The 12,934-nt window shown below is 39.5% G+C and overlaps 1 long non-coding RNA gene across 1 annotated transcript in view; it reads right to left on the bottom strand.

Moving 5' to 3' along the window:
• Positions 1–3,369: 3,369 nt before the first annotated feature.
• LOC111928954 (uncharacterized) overlaps positions 3,370–12,934 on the bottom strand; it is a 55,732-nt gene continuing 46,167 nt past the window's right edge. The window contains exons 2-3 of the long non-coding RNA XR_002864394.2: positions 7,088–7,139; positions 3,370–4,701 (exon numbers count right to left, since the gene is read on the bottom strand). This is a non-coding gene — a long non-coding RNA (uncharacterized LOC111928954). The remainder of the gene's footprint in view (positions 4,702–7,087; positions 7,140–12,934) is intronic.

Here is a 12,934-nt window from a genome sequence, read left to right on the forward strand (position 1 = left end):
CTCTTTTTGTGTGTGGATAAATTAGGCTGTAAGATGTAACTGGCTGTTGTAGAGCGGGGGTGGGACTTTGATGTAGAAGTCATGTTAAAGCAGATGGGTGTGCTGAGCATGCTTCAGCCAGGCTAAATGGGAAAAGCAATTAAATGCTCTTCCACACAGTTATTGCTGAAACAACAGGAAGCAGAAATAGCAGAGTAAATAAGCTGTGCCATCAGAGAGGTTTCCCTGGAGCTGACAGCAAATTTGGAAGCAAAGGGGTTTGTTGGTTGCAGCTGCTGGTGAAAGTCAGAAAAGTTCAGGGAAACCAGGAAAAACCCCCAAAAACAGCAAAAGCAATGGCTTGGTTGAGAAGGAGAAAAAGCAGAATGATTTTTAGGACCAAAAAAGTCGACAGTACTTCCTGGGCTGCTTGTTCATTTACTCTTGTAGCATTCAGGAAAAGTCAGATCTTCTTTGAAACAAGCAACCCAACAACAAACAGATATTTGGTGCCCATACTCCTTAGGAAACCAATGGACTGACCTAAATCTATCTATAGGGCACTTGAAGACGTATGTTGAATGCTGCAACTTAGCATAACTCCACCAGCCAGGATCATGGAGCCTTTGGACACTAAAAGAAACCAACGTGTCCCACCCATGAGGAAGAGCGGAAAATCCGCCACTGGCATCCCTCACAGTGTTACCATGAAGGAAGAATTATACTCATGTCCACAAGGTAAGGTTCCAGTGCACATTGCTTGTCAGGATGGAGAAAAATTTGAGCTACTGGGAGAAATGTATTGGCCCTGGGGACTGCTGGGCACGGTGCTTTTGCAGTACTATTAAGCATCTATCCTGTAATGCTGATATCATCTGTGAACACTTATCTCACCTATCTCCTGGCAAGCAGGATTAGAGAGAGAAAAAAAAGGGAAAATACCACTCTTGTTGCAACACTGTGGGAGGATTTAAAGCCATCTGGGAAACAAAAGTAGGAAATGATCACAGCTGAGAAATTGGTGTTTTACAGGTACTCTCAGAGGATTTTGACTGCCATAGTATAAATTTAGTATTCATGGTATTAATGGAAAAATTCTAAACTGAATAGGAAATTAACTTTCTTACTTGAGGTTATGCTGCAGTGGTAAAGTGATCCTAATTATTTTTAAGACTAAATGCTATTGCTAGGGGTAAGTCAGGTTTCGAAAAGAAAGAAATCAATAATACAAAGACAGATTTTGAAGATTTCAAATAATAAAACTAGGTAGAGTGGTTTGTATCAAATACAACAAAAATCCCTTCAGTGAAAATGCATAAGGTTAAGTCTTGAGCGGATACCTCATGCATACAATTTAATGAATAAAAAACATAAATCAAATAAGACTGGGTCAAAACATAGACAAAGGGATTATACCAAAAATCAGAGCTTTAAGAAATGGGTGGTTGTGCAGAGACATGTAATTGATCTTTCTGGTCTTCTACATGACCTTTTTGCCTCCTGGACTCCGTTTCAGAAATCAGTAGAATGATTTTTTATTAAGTTCAGTTTTCTTTTAATGCATAGCAGCAGTCACTGAAATAATGGCTTTTTTTACCCCCTACTGTACAGTTGATTGGCACATCCTTGTTTCACACATTCATTTTATAAATCTTTTAATGCTTCCTCTGATTGAGTCACAGGAAAATGATCCAAGACAAATGTGCAATCTAATCTTCAGATAGTTAGCACAGTACCTGGCAGCTGAAGAGAAAGCAAACAAAACACCAAAATGCACCAGCAGAGGCACCCAACAGGAAGAGGTGACTGAAATGCAGAAAGGGCCAGTAGACTGGCACCTGAGGACTGTGAGAAATGCTGAGTAGTCCATTACCAAGGTACTGATACCATAACAGTGCAAAAAGGGTGATAGTGCCAGGTAGTCTTGAATGTTCCTAAGTATGGCTGCAGATGTACCCAATTAGTTTTGTGCTCATTAGGGCTGTAGAGGAAAGGTCTTGCTGAGACAAATCCTGAAAGGGAAAGAGGAGCAAGCAAGATGTACCTAATGTCTTTCACGAAGGATAACAGGATGGACTATAAAATGTTATCAACCAGCGCACAAGAAAAGGGGGTCAGGGACCTTACCTATTCAGCCAAATGGAAATTGGACAGCAATCAATATCTGGAGCAGATTTCAAAAGAGGTTTTCAGGTGCATTGGTCTCAGCAGAGACCAATGGGAATTGTGTCCTAAAATCCCTTACACACTAATCCCTACTTTTGCGTGGCTATAAAGAAAAATAACAAATATATGGTGAAGACTGTAGGTAGCCTGATATTAGCACGTGGAAAATGTGTAGTGGTGGCATCTCTTTAAGCTTGAAGTCATCACTAGGTAGCTTTGGCTGAGCAGGAGTGTATTATTCATAACTGTAAAATCCACCCTATCTCATTTCATCGTCTAAGCTGTAAAATCAATAATTCAAGTATGAATTTTAAGACGATTTCCAAATTAAGCCAGAGACCCTAATGTATAGGACATACCACACCAATTAGTATACACAACAGCTTTTCAGTGAGCCAAGATGAGAGCAGCATAGTGATTTGGAAAATATGAATATCATTATGCTGAAGAGATGCTTAGAGCAGTAGGTAGGGAATAAGGTTCAAGCATTGGAATTGCTTTTCAGATGTGACCCTTAATATATTTTGGAGATTTGTATCTAGTGCTAGGCCCCTGTAAATTGACTGGCAAATTGATGATAGTCCTGGATCACTAGGCTCTTTCATGAAACACAGCTAAACCCCTAAATACCATCAACATTATTAGAATTTGAGAGCTCCCAGTTACCTGTGTTATCCAGTACACCCTTTTCCTAAGGTACATCTTACTCATTTTCAGCTTGTTCAAATGATCTGTGCAAGGAGGGAACTGCAGTACAGCTGGTTTTTGCAGTGTTGCTTACTTGATGCCACATGCTTGTTTGTGACATTTTCTGGGCACTGGATGTCCTGGATGTGGCAGTGGAGAACATCATCAAATATAATGCAAACAGCAAAATTCTTGCTTCTTGGTGGTCAGTCCAGGATGCTCATCTTAAATTTAAATCTAGGTCATAAGTTACCTGCCTTCTGCTTTTTGGAGCACTGACATATTATTTTTTAATAGGGCACATAAAACTCCTTGTAGTTTACGTGTACTTACATGTTGAAGCCTGCAAGCTTTTGTGTGCAAAGAAGGGAGGAATCATCTCTCCCTCTGAAATTTGTGATCAGTCTAAGGGCAGTGTAACATCACTGGCCCCACATTTCTCTCTTTCAAGTCAAAATATGACAGTACTGTGATGAATGCATTTTATGTTGTTTTGGTTTTTGCTGATGGTGGATTTTTTGTTGGTTTTATTCATCATTTTATTTTGTAGGGTTTATTGTTTGGTTTTGTTTGGGTTCACCCTGTTTTTTCTTTTATTTATGTATTTTTATTTACTTCGAATTAATTCCACTCATTGCCTTGTTGGCTTTGTTAAATACTAGCTGTCCACACTCATGTTTTTCTTGTTTTAACTCATGTTTTTCAGTATTTAAGGTCTTGGAGTAAGGATTCCTGCTAGGACTGCTGACTTTATTGATGAGCTAGGTGTGGTGTTATTTTTTTTCTTTAATGTGGCTGTCCTCTAGTTTGGAGGGCTCAAGACAGTGGGGTTGCATGCTCCTTGGTGTCCTTCCAAGGACTGACACACAGGTGGAGACTCTGTTGCTTGGCTCTGTGACCAAACACCTGCAGACTGCTGGCTTTTCTTTTGCTGACCTTGAGCATCCCCCTCTTACAAATTCCTGGGTGTCATTTACACCTTTGGAGGCAAGCATATTTACTTTAACACATGTGTTGAAAGGGAGGGGTCATCCCTAAAGAAATAAAGCTGTTGTTTTATTCAGGAAGAGCAGTAAGATATAGCCCTTCCAGTGGGGATCCATTGGCCAATTGCCTCTTTGGCTGTGTACTGCAGTCCCTGGGCTAAACAGAGGCTCAAGCAGAATAGTCCATGCAGGCTGCAAAGCTGATCCTGTACATAAAAGCTGAAGGGAATGGAATGGCCAAGGCAGAAACCTGCATTTCACCTCTTCCAGCCATATCTGTACCTAGCTGACCTTCATGCATAGTACAAGGAGTGTTGGGCAAGGAGAGACAACCCACTCCATCAAGCTGGATCTCACTATGTGGCAGACACCAACACCTCAAAGCCAGCCAGGTTTTTGGTGTTTTGCTGTAGTATATAAATGCTAATCAGGAGTATATATTTCTATAGATGTGTTAGCAGTATCTAGAGGGCACTGTTACTGCTGCTGTAGTATCTGTTTTTCTATCATACCATCCAGGTTTTCAGGGGATCCAATTCAAATCCAGCTATCAAGGAGTTTCGGATGCTATTATCATGTTTTATATTTGGTTTTGAGAAGGTGCACAGTTTATGTTTGTGGTGTGCAGAATATTGGTTTGTATTTGGTTTATATTTATTTTTATTTATTTACTTTTATTATATTTATATTGGTTTTCCCAATAATTTTTTTAGTAATTGTAATTATGCTTTCTGTGTCATTGCTAGTTGTATGTTTGTATTATGCTGCATTCTTAGTCTGGCATTTTCAAGAAGTGGACAAGCAGTGTCCACAATGATACAATATCCTTCCTTCCTTTCTAAGCCCACCACACTGGATCTCCTAGTGTTGCCTTCTTCCCAACCTGGAAATGAAATTCAAAATACTTTTAGTAATGAGATCATATAAAAGGAGATCTTTATTTGGAGACCTCCAGGAGTAGTTATGGAAAGATGTCCACAAAAGCCTACCCCTCCCCCCAGGGGTATCTAAATTTTTATAGGTTTTAGAAAATTAGCATAATTGATAGAAAGCACCAGTTAGGAGGACAAATGGTGATGTAATTCCTCCCCAGGTCAATCCCTTTCTCTGGAGCCCCCTCAGCACTAGCTGTACTCTGTCCATGAAATGTATCTCAAAGAGCTGTTCTCGGCCTTGGTTCCCAGGAAGAACCAAGATAGCACAGAGCCTTGTATCCCCTGGGGCTTGGAGCTTGGAATTTGTTTTGTCTTTCTGCTTAGGGAAAGGCCATGGAAAAGTACTGGGAAAACTAGTCACTAATACAATAGGTGACAGAGATACAAATATATGTGTGAAGAATACAGAGAACATAAAAAAAAAGGCAAAACCTAAACAGCATCACTAGCATATGCCTTATGGCCATTAGCAGCCAAAAAAAAAAGTCTCAAGGGGATTTTTATGCATCAGTATTTCTTATCTGGATTAAGATTACAACAAATCCATTATTACTCTCCTATTGTGATGAAGCTACTTGTATTTTGTGGCTCTTGCTGAATGCCTGGTGCCCAATTTGATGGCCTTTTAGGTTGCATCTTTAAAATATCTCTAGCTGTATTGTTATGATCATAAACTGAACTGCTAATAGTCTCCAAAAGCTGACTGTAATTCTTATGCTCTGCACTTTCTTCCTTCTATCTTCATTTTATCATCGCCTGTACAAAGAACCCATTCCTTTGGAGTCGTAATTAAGCTCTCAGTTTCTCTTTCCAGTCCTTCTCTGACAGCGATTATCATGTCTTATTTTTTGTAGTTGCTGAAGCTGTCAATCCACAGTGCTTCCCAAGAGCCATGTTCAGGTTCACAGAAGCAGGAAGCAAGCACAGAAGGAAGTCCCAGAAGTCGGTCATCATTTTAAAGATAAGGTCTGATCAGGGAGACACGGCTGCTTGGTTGGGGAAGACTTAAAAGCAGCATATGGTTCATGTTCAGGATATAAACAGCTTACACACACACCCTGCCACCACACACGTGCTCCAGCTGTCCCCCCTAAGCACACATTGCAGCAACAGCACAAGCACTTGTGGTATTTTCCCCCAAGTACTCTTTCACCCGTTTTAATTTCAGGAACTTTCTCAATTACACGTGGAGGTTTGTTTTTTTTTTTTCAGTGTTAGTAATGCTTTCTGGCTTTCTGGCTTTCTGATGCTGTTTCTCCCTTGAGGCCATCTAGATGTGGGGCACCCATAAAAACAGCCCTGGGAAAGCCAGGTGAGCATGCAGCCCACCACTCCATGGGTTTCTTCTGTGAATGGCTCCATCTAGCTCTGTGGCTCTGACTCCCAGAAACTACCATCTCTTCTCAAGTCAAGTCTGACCATAGCAAGAGTCCTAAACCCCTTGCTCATTTGTCAAGGGGAAGCTGCCCCATAGCTTTCATCCCCTTTGTTATTCTCCTCTGAATTTTTCATCATATTTTGTTTGCAGGTGAAGGAGCAGACAGTGTTCAAAATAGGGATGAACTTTGGGGTTGTATTGGGGTTTAACAGTATTTTCTGTTTTCTGTCTGCTCTGTTAAACCTCCTGTGATTTTACCCAGCATTTTCTAGGATTAGGCTGGTGTTTTCATGGTCTTGCTCTTGAAAGTTAAAGCCAGCTTAGAGCTCATGTTGTTTCCTTGAGTCTTGGATTGCTTTTTCCAAGGTGCATCACCTTAAATCTGTTTCCTGTGGGTTTCACCTGCCTTTCCACCTTCAAAAATAACTTGGTAAATCTTTGGTCAGCCCTTGTTTTCACTAGCTTGACCAACTATTTTGTTTTAATGGGATCTTTTAATTTTAGCAACTGGTCTTTTTTACACTTCTTATAAACATGAGAAACAGCACAGCTCCCAGCACAGTTTTTAGGCACTCCATCAGTGAGCTCCATCTACATCAAGAATACCCTTTAACTCCTACAGTTTGTGTTCTGTCTTCAACTACTAACCTATTCAGGCAGCTCCCCTTACTGGAGCAAGTTTTTTCCAGTTAAATTGATCCATAATTCCCATTTGTCCCCAAGCTACTTTTAAAGAATCAGAGCAGGTGTTGCTCCCTCTATGTTAGCCCTAATAGGACATGTAAAGCACCGAAAGGTAGAAATACCAAAACCAACAGTGTGATATGAATTTTGTATTCAAAATAAACACAACACATTGTCACATAAATGATTGCCTTGCTATCAAGAAATATTCCCCTGTTCTCCAAGAACAATTAACTACACAAGGTTTACAGTACTGAAAGGCACTCACTTACAGACAATGTAGAACAATTTGCAGACGAGGTTGATTGTGCTGGCAGGGTTTAACTGAAAAATAAAACAGAGATACACATTGATTGAAGCTATCTAAATAAAACATGAATGGCTTCTAATGAAAACAGCAGGCAAAACAGCACTTTGAGGCCTCAGCAATAACATTTTTTTCAGTACAGGCTGTGAAGTAGCCAGAGTAAATAAGGTTCCTTGAATCATTTACTAATGTACCACCTTAAGATACATATTTTCAGGTTTATGGACTTATGAAATTACCTTCGGTATTATCCAACCCCTCATCTCTAAACATTTTGAGTAATAATTTTGCAGATTTAAAAAAAAATACTGATAGTATAATCAATGGGGTGCTGTAGATTATGTCAGAAGAGCTGCTACCTCTCTATAACACAAGTAATGCACTTCACCATGCAGGACCTAAAGTCACCTTTTGCTCTCTCTGCCACTCCCCCTAAGTAGCGGCCCATCAGCTGGGGAAAACAGGTCCATGCTTCCTTCAATCTTCACTGGTGTTTCCACTGACTTTTGTGAAACCACTGTGATTGTCTGGCTAGCACTGCCTGGTGATGGATGGAAAATTAATCTGGGACATGCCTGTGGTTCTTCTCAAGTAAGAATAGAATATTTTTTATTCATTTGATGTAGTGGGTTTTTATTTGACACCCAGGCATTTCACTTCCTCTGTAGTATTCCACTTTCTTTGACACGGGCATGCAGTTCCTTCCAGCTACCAACAGATTTCATTATGTTTCTGTTTACTTACACTTTACTATCATTAATGAGGATGTTGACTAAGTCAAGACCTACCAGTAATCTCTGTGTTATGTTTCCTGACAGTGCCTCTCTGTTTTACGTGCAGTTATTTAGCACTAGCCTGAGCCATGGACATCTTGCCAGCTCTCAATACACTTGAGAGAAAAGCTGGTGAATAATTTATTAACAAATTTGTGTCTTATGTTTCTGCATGAAATACCTATCAACAGGCTGATTGTTACTGATTTGTTTCTTACTTGAAAAATTCAAGAAACACTTAATGCAAACATGTTTTTATGTGTGAGTTGTTGGCAAAGTTCATTAATACAATCTAGACTAATACTTTGTTTGATAGGATTCTATTTGTATATATATATATATATATATATATATATATATATAGTGTGTATGGAGATTTATTCTTTATGAGATGTGCCAGAGATGCCACATTTCTTTTACCTTTATGTGTTCAGAGGTAACTCTGTTGGTACTGGTTCTTTCATTTTTTTTTAAGGATTTATTTCTCTGTGAAGCAGTCCCATCTCTTACTTTTATTTTCCTTCTGAAAATGAATCCCATATTCACCTTTCACTAATGTATTTATCAGTCCCTGGTTGTTTTTCAGTTTTTGGTAGTAATTGCTGTAGTAGAAAATCAGACTGAATTTTTTCTTGAAACACCTGTCATTGGGAAACTGACTTTTTATTATTCTTTTTTAAAGAAACTATCTATTCAGTCATTAACTGTTTTGTCCTTGTTAGAAAGCTGCTTTTAGTTTATCAAACAAAATATATTTTTCAAGGATTCTTCAGAAAAAATTAGAATGTTTGCTGTTTTTTCCCCTCTTGTATTACTTGGGTGGGAAAGTGGGAGGCAAATCACCATAATACCTTGAGATCATCCAGAAAGGGTGATTTGCATATGCATGTATGTTATTCTAATGTTATTAGTTCCCAGGACTACCCCTTAAAATGTTTTCCCGCCTTCCTGTTCCTATTAGTAAATTCATGCCCTACCATAAAAAGCAAAAATTTGCCAAAGCCTCTATAATACAAAGTGATGCAATGCACACAGGGAAAAATACATCTCAGTTTGAACTGTACTGCACTCAGCCCATTTGGACTTGCCCTGCACTTTCAGGTTGATGTAATGTTCTATCACCTTAGAGTCACGAGCTCCTAGGCAGTGGGTCTGTCACGGCACAGAAGGAGCTGCCTCTCACAGGTAGGTGGAACAATTCCTATACACCAGCCAGTAACCACAACTCAGCCTTCTGCTGAGAAAAAAACATTTTATTTCAAGTGCCTGAGAGCAGCAATGCCAGTGGAAAAGGTTGCTATAAAGTGACAGGTGCTTCACCACTAGATAGCTCAAACAAAATGAAAAATAGCAGGGAAAAAAAAAAAAAACAAACCAAGAAAACGCCAAGAAAAAAATCCCAACAACAATAAACATAAAACCAAACAAAACCCAGATTTGAAGCACAATGTTGCACTACTTCAGTGTATGTTCTATTTTCAGAATGCTCTAAAGAAGCTGAAGCACAATAGGCAATGATTTTTACATTATTCACAACAAAAAGTATTTGTGGAATAATGCAAATACACAGTGGCAGCCTGCGGGCTGTTGTTGGAGGGTAAATGTTTACAGGAACGCTGGGTGTGAGGCTGAATTGGGTTTGCATGGCACAGTTCCCATAGCGGAGGGGGTACAGGGGTGGTTTCTCTGAGATGCTGCCAGAAACTTCCTCCTTGTCTTGCAGGAGGGCGTGGTGGGGGAGAAGGTGTTTTTAAGATTTCATAGAATCATTGAATAAGAGAATAACCCAAATTGGAAAGGACCTATGAAGATCACCAAAATCCAGCTCCTGGCCCTGCACAGCACATCCCAAATATTGTCCAAATATTTCTTGAACTCTGTCAGGCTTGGTGTTGTGACCAGTTCCCTAGGGTGCCTATTCCAGTGTCCAATCATGCTCTGGCTGAAAAACCTTCTCCTAATATCCAGCCCAAACCTCCCCAGCCATGTCATTCCCTCTGGTCTTGTCATCAGTGCCTGCCCCTCCACTTTCCCCGTGAGGGATTCATTCTACTTCTCATTTTCCTCTTCTGATTTTGATTGGTGAATGCCAAATTCTTGGTATTTGATCATGGCCTGAACTGGAAGAAGTTCACTGGAAGAAGAAACTGGAAGGCAGCTGTGCTTTGAAGAACGTATTGGGACGTTGGAACAGAAAATCCAAAAGAACACAGTGTTTTGTGACTAAGGAAAAATTTTCCAAGACAATCCTATTTTCCATTGATAACCTACTTTCTTAAACATAGGGTCCAAACCTGACACTTAGAAAAACCAGCTAAAGCAGCTGTAGTGGTGGAAAAATCACAAAAAACACCTAGCTCTGTAGAGGTTCCTATTCCAGTCACCAGTTACCCACACAGGAGCCTTAGGAAAGGCTAGTGGAAAGGGGCACACGCTAATGTACACAAGTTTGTTTTTAACCTCACTGTCATACCCAGCTGGTAACAAATTGTCAGTGCACTAATCTTGTTATTGCTCCAATATGTTAAATTATTTATTAAAATTTAAACTGTGTTTAAAATACATGTATTATGAGATATCCATATATTTAAACTATAATGAAGTTTAAAAAGGAAAAAAAAAAAAGTGAGGTGATTTTGTTTTTTTGATAGTATTTTAACTGCCAAACTCTTCCCATCCACCCCACAACAGCATGGGATAGTCAACCTTCCCACTTACAAAAAGCAGTGATTTTTTTTTTTCCTTTGAGCTTTTTACAAGCTAAAGAAAAGCTTTCCCTGGCATGGGGTAGATGTCCAGGAAAAGAGAGGCTCCCTCACATTTGCTTTCAGGCTCTTTGAGAACTTATAAATACTTTGTGACTGCTCTTAGAAAAATATGAATTTAGCAACCACCTTCTTTGAGGATGGATCCTTGGCTTGTGCAAACTGTCAGAGCTGAGTTGAAATCAGTTATGCAGTGTGGCATTTTGCTTCAGCTCCTTGCTATAAGTCATTAAATCTCAAACTGAGAATGGCTGTGGCAAAACCCTTGAACCACCTGCTCAGCTAGAAAAGCAGCAAAGTCTAAGGATTTAGCTATATTAGATGCACACATGAAGATAATTCTGGGAAATTAAAATCCTGCTTGGGTGAATTTGTGCATTTTGATTCTGGGAGGAAAAGAGGGTATATAAACTATTTGTGTGCAAGACCCATTGCCTTTCAGTTCAGCTGGGATCACCACACATCATCCTTAGCTGTGAAAATCCTTCCCAGCTGCCGTAAACAGCTCTGTATGTACAGATCTTATAGTGTAGCTGCAAGTAACAAAAAGCGTCCTAGCAAGGGGTGTATTTTTATTTTTCTGGTGTGCCTTTGGACCATAAAGTCACCAGAAGGCATGGACAGCAGGAAGAGGGATTGATGTTCCCTGTCTCTTCCAATCTGAGAACTAGAAGGCATCAAATGAAACTAGGCAAGGCAAGTTTTGAAACACAGAAAGGAAATCCTTTTTCATGGCACTTGGCATTAGAATGGGGGATGCAGGGTCATGGAATAGTGGAGCTGCTGGTGACTTATGCACATGTGAAAAAGGGATGGGGCACGTTCAAAGACAAGAACTTCTTTAAGAGCTGTCAAATGCCAAACCTCCCACAGCAGGTGTAGCAATGCACCCTGCAGCACCTGTGAGAGCCCTCTGGTGAAGCACCACTCTGTGCTTGCCCTACCCATGTTTCATTGGAGAGGATACTGCAGTGATCAGCAGATTCACTACCCATTTTCTTATATTCTGGTTGTTCTATGCCATAGTCCTGCAGTATGACTCTTACATTGTTGCCTGTTGGCAGTTTGTTTGTATGGTGATGGACAAAATGATTGGATTCTCTTGAGAACTGAACTACTACTTAAACATCTTCTTGTTCCTTAGCTTGCACTTGACTTTTGACTCTACATTTAGTTGTCTCTGTTCATGGAATTTACCCAGACTCATGAGTAGCCTGTGTTAATGGAATCTTCAGTTTTCTGTGGATAAATTATTTAGGGGGAGGAAGAATGGAAGCTGCTTCAGACTGTTCTAAAATGAGGAGTAGGACATTTAAAAAATAAATTAAAAAGAAAAATGAATCAAGAATTAGCCTATCAACAAAAGATTAATTCATCAAAATAAACACACCTAAAGGAACAACACACAGTAAAAGCATCCATAAGCATACCTATATATTAGCAAACTTGAGACAATACATTTCTGTGGGAGGCTAATGTAAAGAAGTACATTTCTGTTATGAAAAAGAATCTGTGATAATATCTGCTTGTTTTACCATTTTGCAATCAATCACTTTTTAAAATGTTTCATTCCCTATCTATATGGTTTATTCAGGTTGAGCTGTGTATGTTGCCCTAATTCTTGCTCCATTCCCATGGCAGTCAGAAAATCACTATTTGATTATAGCCTAAGTTGGGAATTCAGGTTTCAGCTTGTTTTGTTGTCTGAGGGATTCCTTTTGTTTTTCTTCTTCTTTTTTTCCCTTTAAAGAGATCTTCTTGTTGCACAGGCATGCAACAGAGATGATTCATTCTGGATGGGAGAAATCAGCTGTGTCATGATGGCAAGGGGAAGAGCTTACATTAGTATAGGAATTATGTCTTGAAGGATTTATATTTTTATTATATATTTGTGTACTACATTTGTATATGCTTTTATTCTATCCTATCCTATGTAAGTTTATTATGTACTTATGTAATCCAGCAGGAATTAGATTATTCTAATTTTGCTGCTGGTTACTGGATCTCCCAGATACTACAGAGCAGAACTTCACCTGCTGTAGGGAGCCATTGCATAGGTAGTAGCAGAGATTTTGAGAAGTTCTGCTTCAGCCTCAAAGATTTGAAGATTCTCTGGCTTGTTTTATGCAGCACAACTTCTGCTTGTAGGTGTTACAACATTTCTCCTTAGTGCAAATAGATTCTTATCCTCAGGTAATTCTGTAAATTTTCCCACTCATATGAACTTGCCCAGAAGTGGCACAGCATTTAGAAGGAGCCACAATTTCTCAGTAA

Source organism: Cyanistes caeruleus, chromosome 5 (genome assembly GCF_971803275.1).
Source record: "Cyanistes caeruleus chromosome 5, bCyaCae1.hap1.1, whole genome shotgun sequence".
NCBI classification, from domain to species: Eukaryota; Metazoa; Chordata; class Aves; order Passeriformes; family Paridae; genus Cyanistes; species Cyanistes caeruleus.